The following is a 12,474-nucleotide window of genomic DNA, read 5'->3' as shown; positions in this document are numbered from 1 at the left end:
GATGTGTCTTTTTTTTGTAGTGAAAGAGCCGAATCCCCCTCCAGTATGCCTCGGGCCTCCTTTTATAGTCGAAAAGGGGTTGCCACAGTGGCACACAGGAGGTGGAAAGGTGTACAGTGCGCGAGCTTATCGCCTGGCGTCACGGGACAAAGTGCATTAAATGTGCTACTTAGGTGTCCATTAGCTTTATCGGGACGGGAACGAGGCCCGTCCCGTCCGTCGCCGCTCCGTCTCGCTTCGACACGCGCCCAGGCCAGCGATGCGTGCAGTGCCATGTAGGCAGGCAGGCTGCTGAGGTGGCGCGGTGGCAGGGTCTTCACGAAGATCTGCATGCCACCACGCAGGTGCTTGCTGAGTTGGTCTGGAAGCCGCGTGTTGCCACGCAGGTGCCTGCCCAGCTACAGCTGCATGCGAATGGCAGCGGAGCCTTGGCCGGTGCGGGCCTGACAGTGGCCCTGCTGGCGCCCTCGGCAAGGGTCTTGCCGTGGCGTTGCAGTCGTCCGCGGCAAGACGCTTGCCGGGGGTCTTGTGGATTTCCTTGGCGAGGATCCCGCCGAGGGTCATCGTCTTCTGATCCTCATCTGATCTTGTGTGTTTATGATCTTGACAAAGATCTGCATGCCACCACAGAGGTGCCTCCCGAGCCCTGGTTCCAATGTAGTTGGTGGGGTTGGAAACCGTGGGCTCAAGGGAGGCTCGCTCTGTTGGCATCGGGCAGGCTGCCCCGGCAAGGCCCTTGCCGGGGCTGCGGAGGCTGCCTCGGCAAGAACCTTGCCGGGGCTGCGGAGGCTGCCTCGGCAAGAACCTTGCCGAGGGAGTCTACCTCGCCTTCTTGCCCTCTTGTGTTCTTGGTCTTGGCGTTGCCTTGGCTATCTTGTGCTTTGGCTTCTTTCTGGTTTCCCTCCTCTGCCCTGCTTAGCGTGGCTGTGGGTGCCGCTCTGACTGTCCATGCACAAGTAGAGGGGTACAAAGGAGTGCCCCTACTTTTGTACACCGACACTGGATGAATGGGAAAAAATCATTCTTGAAGTACGCAGGTACAAATCTCTTTCTGTTTTTCCACATAATGCCGAAGTACTTGATATGTTGAACATTGTGTTGCTGTACCATCTGGGGCCAGAGGTGCTCGAACTCCTCAATTGTTTGTTAGTTTAGGATTATGTCATGAAACTGAGCATTCAAATGTTCGTTCCTTGCAAATGTTCTCCTAGCTTTGTTCTGCGCTTTTGTTAGAATGTGAAACAAACAGTTCCTGTGCGTGCAACTAGGAAAACATTTAGGAACTGCCTTTTTCATAGCTGCATCTTGATCTGTTATCACAGATTTTGGAGCTTTTCCTCCCATGCACTTCAGAAAAGTTTTGTACAACCACTCAAAAGTTTCTTTCTTCTCATCTTGTATGAAACCACATGCAAAGAGGCAGTTGTCTCCGTGTCCATTTACACCCATAAATGGAGCAAACTTCAGGTTATACTTGTTTGTTTTGTAAGTTGTGTCAAAACTTAGGAGATCACCATATTGTTGATAGTTCCTTATACCAGTGTCGTCTGCCCAAAATATATGCATGACATTCTTAGCTGGATCTGTTTTGAATGAGTAGAAGAACAAAGGATCTTCTGATTTTTTCTGTTCAAAAAATGAGACCACTTGCATCATGTCATTCAATCCGTTATCTCTTCTCATTTTCATGCCCATGTTGCTAACCTATTTTGCTGTATATGGCAGCGAAGAAAGACCTCTTCCTCGAAAGAATGCCATTATTGCCATAATCTTTCTAGTTGGTATGTTCACTCGTTTGCAAGTTCTAATCAAGTCCTTCTCTTGGTCAGTGATATATTTGTGTGACCTGAGGAACCTGACTTCCCCTGGTGGATGCAGGTCATGATTGTGCTCAATGATAAGCCTTGTCACCACCCACTGTGCTGTATCGAATTTCCAGGTAACAGCCATCTGAGCTTGACAACCTGTTTTAATTGTGTAGTTTCTTCTTCTGTCTGTCGTATTCTCTAGCTCAGTTGGTGCATTTTTATCACTCTTATACTTTCTCCTTTTTGCTCCTGCAGCTGTTGGTTTTGTCCTTATCCTAGGTTTACCAGATCTGTTACACTTCATAGTGAACCTCGTCATTTTGTTGTTGTGTGCATCTTTCTTATGGCAGTGATAGTTTGCAGCTTTCTGAATTGAGAACCCACCAATAGCTGAATATTCATTGTAGAATATGTGTGCATGAGCATCAGTTTCAAATGTCATGCCAAGGGTTGGCATGGGTTTCTTCCCATCTTCTTGGCTTAATTTAATTGCCTTTTTAATACTGTCATTCTCAAGGAAGAATTCTATATCTTCTTGAGATAACTTGTTTTCATCTTTCATCTGCTCCTTACTAGTTTGTGCATTTTTTTCCTTACCTGATGGGCTAAAAGTTTCATTCTGATCCTCTTCATTTGATTCTGCAAATCTAGCACTGTTATCTATTTCATAGTTTTCTGTTTGTTGTTGCACCTCTTTTAGCTGCTCTGCTTCAAACTCTGAATCATCGCTGCCACTAGTGCCATCTGTATTAGTTGTTTCTGCATAATCAGGCCCTTGCTTTGCTTCTTCAGAGCTCCTTGCTTTTACTTCTTGATCAGCTCTCATCATTTGTTGCTGATAGACTGAATCCTGATAGTTCCAACTTTGCTCCAAATCTTGTAGCTTTGAATGCTGGCGTTCCACCAACAACTCATCACTGGATAAAGTATTTTGTTCTAGGTAATCTCCCTCCACGTCAGTTTCATTTTGACCACTATTGCATTCTGTGTAAGCTTCGTCTGGATAACTTGCATTCTCATCACTGTTGCAGTAAAATTCATGCTCACCATCAGATTCAGTCTCAGTGTGATTTGCTTCATGTTCATTGTTTCCTATATCACCATCTTCATACTCACCATCAGATTCAGTGTCACTATGACTTGCTTCAACTTCATTGTTTGCTTCATCGTCTCCTTCATGCTCTTGATCTGAAGGTACAAAATATTGTCCCCATTTACTGAGATGTTGCTCATCGCTGCTTGCAATTGGGCCTGTTCCTTAATGCTGATACAAGTTCTTTTGTGTTAGATTCTATTGAGTATTGTATATAAGCTCATTCTATTTTTTTTAATTTTGATTGCAGTAATACAACATACCTCAGAGTTTATGCCCGCAGTCAAGAATGACGTGAAACTGCTTATAGGTATTGCCATATTGTCCCTTTGTAAATGACTCATGACTGTCATTTGTTGCATTAGTTCTGTGTAAGATTGTGCGACTCCTAGCGCAGCTAGCATGCCATTACTCATATGCAAACTTTAGTTCCCTAAATGAAGCAAATCTGATTCCTACAACAAACAAAAAAATATTTTGTGAATGAATAAATACCATTTCTGGGGAAGTTCAAATGGTACTGTTAATTTTTGTATGCAAATTAGAACAAGCATAAGTTTAATTTTGCTGAACATCATTTTTTTTTGCAGTTTTCTGTATTTTTAGTGTTCTTTTCTAGCGGTCTCTGCTTCATGCAACATATGAAATAAAATAGTAACTGTGACCTTAAAATGTAATGCTTTTGTTTTTTATGCTTGTTCTTCTGTCATACTGCACCTGTTGATTTGATTCTTTCTGTCTAGGAATGGGGTGTCGGTCTGATCCCAAAAGTGCATCCTGTCGCAAATCATTTTTCAGCATGTTAGTTTCTTATATCATCAAATTTTTAAAATGAACACAAACTAACCTCAGAAATCCCATTGAATGGTTCTATAAGTGGCTGCATATGTTTGTTGCCTTGATACAAATTTTTGAGCACCTGCAATTTTCGTACGCAAATTATTTAACAACATTCATAAATAAAACTAATAGGAAGTTTTTATGCTTTTTACCTTGTTGTCATGACTTCTATCTGCAAACTCCGTGTACTCTTGTTGCTGAGAATGATGTGCAATTTTAGGTACCTGAGAATGCAAAATTAACTAAATGTTTCAGAACTAATGAAAATCATTTGAATTTTTTTAGCCTCTCCGTTATTTTTCATGATGCATAAATAAAAATAATAGGAAGTTTTTATGCTTTTACCTTGTTCTCATGACTTCTATCTGCATAATCTGTGTATTCTTGCTGCTGAGAATAATGTGCAATTTTAGGTACCTGAGAATGCAAATTAACTAAATGTTTCAGAATAGTTAGCCTCTGTGTTATTTTGCATGATGCATCTAATTTTCGTTTTGCTTACAGGAAATCATCTATGGCTATCTATGATGTCTGCATTTTTGGGAAGGTGCTACCAGAAGTTGCAACATCATACAGCAATTCTTGCATACGAAATGGAGGTGGGCAGCAGATAGTCACATACTGATACGTCTCCAACGTATCTATAATTTTTGATTGTTCCATGCTATTATATTATCTCTTTTGGATGTTTATGGGCTTTATTAAACACTTTTATATTATTTTTGGGACTAACCTATTAACCCAGAGCCCAGTGCTAGTTTCTATTTTTCCCTTATTTCAGTGTTTCGAAGAAAAGGAATATCAAACGGAGTTCAAACGGAATGAAACCTTCGGGAGAGTTATTTTTGGAACGGAAGCAATCCAGGAGACTTGGAGTATACGTCAGGGAAGCAAAGAGGAAGCCATGAGGCAGGGAGGCGCGCCCTACCCCCTGGGCGCGCCCCCCACCCTCGTGGGCCCCTCGTGGCTCCCCTGACCGACTTCTTTCGCCTATATATATCCATATACCCTAAAAACATCGGGGGAACAGAATAGATCAGGAGTTCCGCCGCCGCAAGCCTCTATAGCCACCAAAAACCAATCGGGACAATGTTCCGGCACCCTGCCGGAGGGGGAATCCCTCACCGGTGGTCATCTTCATCATCCCGGCGCTCTCCATGACGAGGAGGGAGTAGTTCACCCTCGGGGCTGAGGGTATGTACCAGTAGCTATGTGTTTGATCTCTCTCTCTCTCTCGTGTTCTTGATTCGGCACGATCTTGATGTATCGCGAGCTTTGCTATTATAGTTGGATCTTATGATGTTTCTCCCCCTCTACTCTCTTGTAATGGATTGAGTTTTCCCTTTGAAGTTATCTTATCGGATTGAGTCTTTAAGGATTTGAGAACACTTGATGTATGTCTGTCATGTGCTTATCTGTGGTGACAATGGGATATCACGTGATCCACTTGATGTATGTTTTGGTGATCAACTTGCGGGTTCCGCTCGTGAACTTATGCATAGGGGTTGGCACACGTTTTCGTCTTGACTCTCCGGTAGAAACTTTGGGGCACTCTTCGAAGTACTTTGTGTTGGTTTGAATAGATGAATCTGAGATTGTGTGATGCATATCGTATAATCATACCCACGGATACTTGAGGTGACATTGGAGTATCTAGGTGACATTAGGGTTTTGGTTGATTTGTGTCTTAAGGTGTTATTCTAGTATGAACTCTATGATAGATCGAACGGAAAGAATAGCTTCATGTTATTTTACTACGGACTCTTGAATAGATTGATCAGAAAGGATAACTTTGAGGTGGTTTCGTACCCTACCATAATCTCTTCGTTTGTTCTCCGCTATTAGTGACTTTGGAGTGACTCTTTGTTCCATGTTGAGGGATAGTTATATGATCCAATTATGTTATTATTGTTGAGAGAACTTGCACTAGTGAAAGTATGAACCCTAGGCCTTGTTTCCTAGCATTGCAATACCGTTTACGCTCACTTTTATCATTAGTTACCTTCCTGTTTTTTATTTTCAGATTACAAAAACCTATATCTACCATCCATATTGCACTTGTATCACCATCTCTTCGCCGAACTAGTGCACCTATACAATTTACCATTGTATTGGGTGTGTTGGGGACACAAGAGACTCTTTGTTATTTGGTTGCAGGGTTGTTTGAGAGAGACCATCTTCAACCTACGCCTCCCATGGATTGATAAACCTTAGGTCATCCACTTGAGGGAAATTTGCTACTATCCTACAAACATCTGCACTTGGAGGCCCAACAACGTCTACAAGAAGAAGGTTGCGTAGTAGACATCAAGCTCTTTTCTGGCGCCGTTGTCGGGGAGGTGAGTGCTTGAAGGTATATCTTTAGATCTTGCAATCGAATCTTTTAGTTTCTTTTTTTATCACTAGTTTAGTTTATAAAAGAAAACTACAAAAAAATGGATTTAAGATTGCCTCATATGCTTCATCTTTTTAATATCTTTCATGAAAATGATGGGAAGGAAAATTGTGCTCAAGTACTAGAAGAAGAATTACATAGAATGCTTGGCATAAAATATGTGAATGATGAGCGTGATTGCAATGTTGTTAGTATGAATTCCTTGATTACCCATGATGCTAATGATATGCAAGGCCACAAGCTTGGGGATGCTATGTTTGACGAAGATGATATGTTTAGTCCCCCAAGTTTTGATGAGCAAATTTATTATAATGAAAGCATGCCTCCTATTCATGATGATTATTGTGATGACACGTATGCTATAAAGAATAAAGATAACCATAAAACTTGTCATCATGATTTTCATTTTTAATTGGATTATGCTTCACATGATACTTATTTTGTTGAGTTTGCTCCCACTACTATTGATGAGAATAAATTTGCTTATGTGGAGAGTAGTAAAATTTCTATGCAAGTAGATCATGAAAAGAATGCTTTATGTGCTGGTTATATGGTTGAATTCATTCATGATGTTACTGAAAATTATTATGAGGGAGGAACATATGCTTGTAGGAACTTCAATAATATCAAGTTTCCTCTCTATGTGCTTAAAGTTTTGAAGTTATGCTTGTTTTGCCTTCCTATGCTAGTTGATTATTGTTCCCATAAGTTGTTTGCTCACAAAATCCCTATGCATAGGAAGTGGGTTAGACTTAAATGTGCTAGTCATATTCTTCATGATGCTTTCTTTATGTTTCAATTCTTATCTTTTACGTGAGCATCATTGAAATCATCATGCCTAGCTAGGGGCGTTAAACGTTAGCGCTTGTTGGAAGGCAACCCAATTTTATTTTAGTTTCTTGCTTTTTGGTTCTGTTTAGTAATAAATAATCCATCTAGCTTCTGTTTAGATGTGGTTTTATGTTTTAATTAGTGTTTGTGCCAAGTAAGACCTATAGGATCTTTTAGGATGATAGTTATTTGATCTTGCTGAAAATTCCAGAAACTTTCTGTTCACGAAAACAATTGTTTAAAATCACCAGAACGTGATCAAATACTGATTCTAATTGCAGCAGATCAATAATCAAATTATCTAGGTCCTCCTATTTTGGTAGAATGTTTTGAGTTCCAGAAGTTTGCGTTTGATACAGATTACTACAGACTGTTCTGTTTTTGACAGATTCTGTTTTCTATGTGTTGTTTGCTTATTTTGATGAATCTATGAGTAGTATCGGAGGGTATGAACCATAGATAAGTTGGAATACAGTAGATATTACACCAATATGAATTTAGAATGAGTTCACAAGAGTACCTAAGTGGTGATTTATTTTCTTATACTAACGGAGCTTACGAGTTTTCTGTTAAGTTTTGTGTTGTGAAGTTTTCAAGTTTTGGGTAAAGATTCGATGGACTATGGAATAAGGAGTGGCAAGAGTCTAAGCTTGGGGATGCCCAAGGCACCCCAAGGTAATATTCAAGGACAACCAAGAGCCTAAGCTTGGGGATGCCTCGGAAGGCATCCCCTCTTTCGTCTTCGTTCATCGGTAACTTTACTTGGAGCTATATTGTTATTCACCACATGATATGTGTTTTGCTTGGAGCGTCATTTTGTTTTATTTTGTTTTGCTTGCTGTTCGAATAATATCCCAAGATCTTAAATTCTTAAATGTTAGAGAGTCTTCACATAGTTACATAATTATTCGACTACTCATTGATCTTCACTTATATCTTTTGGAGTAGTTTGTCATTTGCTCTAGTGCTTCACTTATATCTTTTTAGAGCACGGCGGTGGTTTTATTTTGAAGAAATAGATGAACTCTAATTCTTCACTTATATTATTTTGAGAGTCTTTCAGAACAGCATGGTAATTTGCTTTGGTTATGAATTTTGTCCTAGTATGATGGGCATCCAAGAGGGATATAATAAAAACTTTCATATAAAGTGCATTCAATACTATGGGAAGTTTGATTCTTTATGATTGTTTTGAGATATGAAGATGGTGATATTAGAGTCATGCTAGTGGAGTAGTTGTGAATTTGAGAGATACTTGTGTTAAAGTTTGTGATTCCCGTAGCATGCACATATGGTGAACCGTTATGTGATGAAGTCGGAGCATGATTTATTTATTGATTGTCTTCCTTATGAGTGGCGGTCGGGGACGAGCGGTGGTCTTTTCATACCAATCTATCCCCCTAGGAGCATGCGCGTAGTACTTCGTTTCGATAACTAATAGATTTTTGCAATAAGTATATGAGTTCTTTATGACTAATGTTGAGTCCATGGATTATACACACTCTCACCCTTTCACCATTGCTAGCCTCTCTAGTACCATGCAACTTTTGCCGGTATCATACACCCACCATATATCTTCCTCAAAACAGCCACCATACCTACCTATTATGGCATTTTCATAGCCATTCCGAGATATATTGCCATGCAACTTACCACCGTTCCGTTTATTATGACACGCTTCATCATTGTCATATTGCTTTGCATGATCATGTAATTGACATCATATTTGTGGCAAAGCCACCGTTCATAATTCTTTCATACATGTCACTCTTGATTCATTGCACATCCTGGTACACCGCCGAGGCATTCATATAGAGTCATATCTTGTTCTAAGTATTGAGTTGTAATCCTTGAGTTGTAAGTAAATAAAAGTGTGATGATCATCATTATTAGAGCATTGTCCCATGTGAGAAAGGATGATGGAGACTATGATTCCCCCACAAGTCGGGATGAGACTCCGGACAAAAATATAAAAAAAAAGAGGCCAAAAAAAGAGAAGGCCCAAAAAACAAAAAAAAATGAGAGAAAAAGAGAGAAGGGGCAATGCTACTATCCTTTTACCACACTTGTGCTTCAAAATAGCACCATGATGTTCATGATAGACAGTCTCCTATGTTGTCACTTTCATATACTAGTGGGAATTTTACATTATAGAACTTGGCTTGTATATTCCAATGATGGGCTTCCTCAAAATGCCCTAGGTCTTCGTGAGCAAGCAAGTTGGATGCACACCCACTTAGTTTCTTTTGTTGAGCTATCATACACTTATAGCTCTAGTGCATCCGTTGCATGGCAATCCCTACTCACTCACATTGATATCTATTAATGGGCATCTCCATAGCCCGTTGATACGCCTAGTTGATGTGAGACTATCTTCTCCTTTTTGTCTTCTCCACAACCACCATTCTATTCCACCTATAGTGCTATGTCCATGGCTCACGCTCATGTATTGCGTGAAGATTGAAAAAGTTTGAGAACATCAAAAGTATGAAACAATTGCTTGGCTTGTCATCGGGGTTGTGCATGATTTAAATATTTTGTGTGATGAAGATAGAGCATAGCCAGACTATATGATTTTGTAGGGATAGCTTGCTTTGGCCATGTTATTTTGAGAAGACATGATTGCTTTGTTAGTATGCTTGAAGTATTACTGTTCTCATGTCAATATTAAACTTTTGTTTTGAATCTTATGGATCTGAATATTCTTACCACAATAAAGAAGATTACATTGATAAATATGTTAGGTAGCATTCCACATAAAAAGTTTTGTTTTTATCATTTACCTACTCGAGGACGAGCAGGAATTAAGCTTGGGGATGCTGATACGTCTCCAACGTATCTATAATTTTTTATTGTTCCATGCTATTATATTATCTCTTTTGGATGTTTATGGGCTTTATTAAACACTTTTATATTATTTTTGGGACTAACCTATTAACCCAGAGCCCAGTGCCAGTTTCTGTTTTTTTCTTATTTCAGTGTTTCGAAGAAAAGGAATATCAAACGGAGTCCAAACGGAATGAAACCTTCGGGAGAGTTATTTTTGGAACAGAGGCAATCCAGGAGACTTGGAGTATAAGTCAGGGAAGCAACGAGGAAGCCACGAGGCAGGGAGGCGCGCCCCCCACCCTCGTGGGCCCCTCGTGGCTCCCCTGACCGACTTTTTCGCCTATATATATCCATATACCCTAAAAACATCGGGGGAACAGAATAGATCGGGAGTTCCGCCGCCGCAAGCCTCTGTAGCCACCAAAAACCAATCGGGACCCTGTTCCGGCACCCTGCCGGAGGGGGAATCCCTCACCGGTGGCCATCTTCATCATCCTGGCGCTCTCCATGACGAGGAGGGAGTAGTTCACCCTCGGGGCTGAGGGTATGTACCAGTAGCTATGTGTTTGATCTCTCTCTCTTGTGTTCTTGATTCGACATGATCTTGATGTATCGCGAGCTTTGCTATTATAGTTGGATCTTATAATGTTTCTCCCCCTCTACTCTCTTGTAATGGATTGAGTTTTCCCTTTGAAGTTATCTTATCGGATTGAGTCTTTAAGGATTTGAGAACACTTGATGTATGTCTTGCATGTGCTTATCTGTGGTGACAATGGGATATCACGTGATCCACTTGATGTATGTTTTGGTGATCAACTTGCGGGTTCCGCTCGTGAACTTATGCATAGGGGTTGGCACACGTTTTCGTCTTGACTCTCCGGTAGAAACTTTGGGGCACTCTTTGAAGTACTTTGTGTTGGTTTGAATAGATGAATCTGAGATTGTGTGATGCATATCGTATAATCATACCCACGGATACTTGAGGTGACATTGGAGTATCTAGGTGACATTAGGGTTTTGGTTGATTTGTGTCTTAAGGTGTTATTCTAGTACGAACTCTATGATAGATCGAACGGAAAGAATAGCTTCGTGTTATTTTACTACGGACTCTTGAATAGATTGATCAGAAAGGATAACTTTGAGGTGGTTTCGTACCCTACCATAATCTCTTCGTTTGTTCTCCGCTATTAGTGACCTTGGAGTGACTCTTTGTTGCATGTTGAGGGATAGTTATATGATCCAATTATGTTATTATTGTTGAGAGAACTTGCACTGGTGAAAGTATGAACCCTAGGCCTTGTTTCCTAGCATTGCAATACCGTTTACGCTCACTTTTATCATTAGTTACCTTGCTGTTTTTATATTTTCAGATTAAAAAAACCTATATCTACCATCCATATTGCACTTGTATCACCATTTCTTTGCCAAACTAGTTCACCTATACAATTTACCATTGTATTGGGTGTGTTGGGGACACAAGAGACTCTTTGTTATTTGGTTGTAGGGTTGTTTGAGAGAGACCATCTTCAACCTACGCCTCCCACGGATTGATAAACCTTAGGTCATCCACTTGAGGGAAATTTGCTATTGTCCTACAAACCTCTGCACTTGGAGGCCCAACAACGTCTACAAGAAGAAGGTTGCGTAGTAGACATCACATACCTTTGACTGGCCACAAGCACTTTTATCACCAGGTTTTTTTTCTTCGTTTTGTTCTTCCTGCTGACAGATCTGAGATCTGGGTTTAATTTGAGGATCATCCATTTTTGCTAACAGATCTGAGATCTCTCTATGGAAGAGAGAGAACTAAACCCTGGCGATTGGAGGAGAAGTACGCACAGAGAGAGAATCGTCAGCCCAAATTGATCAAAATTATCAGAAGACAGGAGGAGATCTGAGGTTTGTTTTCCCCTACCATGGTGGCGGCTGGGTGGGAGGCGAGGAAGGAAGCAGAGTCGGAAGGAGGAAGACCTAGTGAGCTGTCACCTGTCAGTTATTTGGGTCTTTAGCTTAGCGGGTTCTGGCCCGTTTACTTCTCTGGGCTAAAGGCAGAAAAAGAAACAGAAAGCCCTCAACTTGCTGTTTTAGTTGGGCTGATTGACTGACCACAAACTCTGGTCAGTCAATTTTCTTCTGGGTTGTTGCGTTGTCCAGATTGTGCGGAATTTGTACCAATCGACTGACCCCTTTCTTGTGTCAGTCGATTGATCTGTAGCCACTCCCTTGATCATTTGTATGGAGGGGAGAGGAGAGGAGAGGATAGGAGCATCGAGTCTGATGTTCTGGAAAACCAGGGCATACGTACCAAATGTTTGAAGGATTTCAAGTGGCAAAAAAAGGAGCGTCTGAGAGTAGTTACGTACTAGGTCCGATTGTTGCAGTAAAACTAACCAAGAGCTACCAACATGCAAGGGAGTACCAAGATGCCCCTTAAATTCGATGAGTTTTAAGTTTGTCCTAATTTCTAAGTCAATCTTCATTGGATTTTAAGGCTTTGTCTACGACAAATCTAGTGGTGACATAATTAAGTCATATCTAAAATGATATCATCTATTTGTTGAGCGGGACATTTTGTTGGTTGGGTTGTTTATTGAGTTATTGCTTTGCTAAAAAAATTACGATGTTCATTATTTTTCTTTGTATTTATTGCATTGTGATATACACATAAGTGACAAAAA

Source organism: Aegilops tauschii, chromosome 3, assembly GCF_002575655.3.
Source record: "Aegilops tauschii subsp. strangulata cultivar AL8/78 chromosome 3, Aet v6.0, whole genome shotgun sequence".
In the NCBI taxonomy this organism is placed as follows: Eukaryota; Viridiplantae; Streptophyta; class Magnoliopsida; order Poales; family Poaceae; genus Aegilops; species Aegilops tauschii.
The sequence above is the reverse complement of the archived record's forward strand: the minus strand, read 5'-3'. Positions refer to the sequence as shown.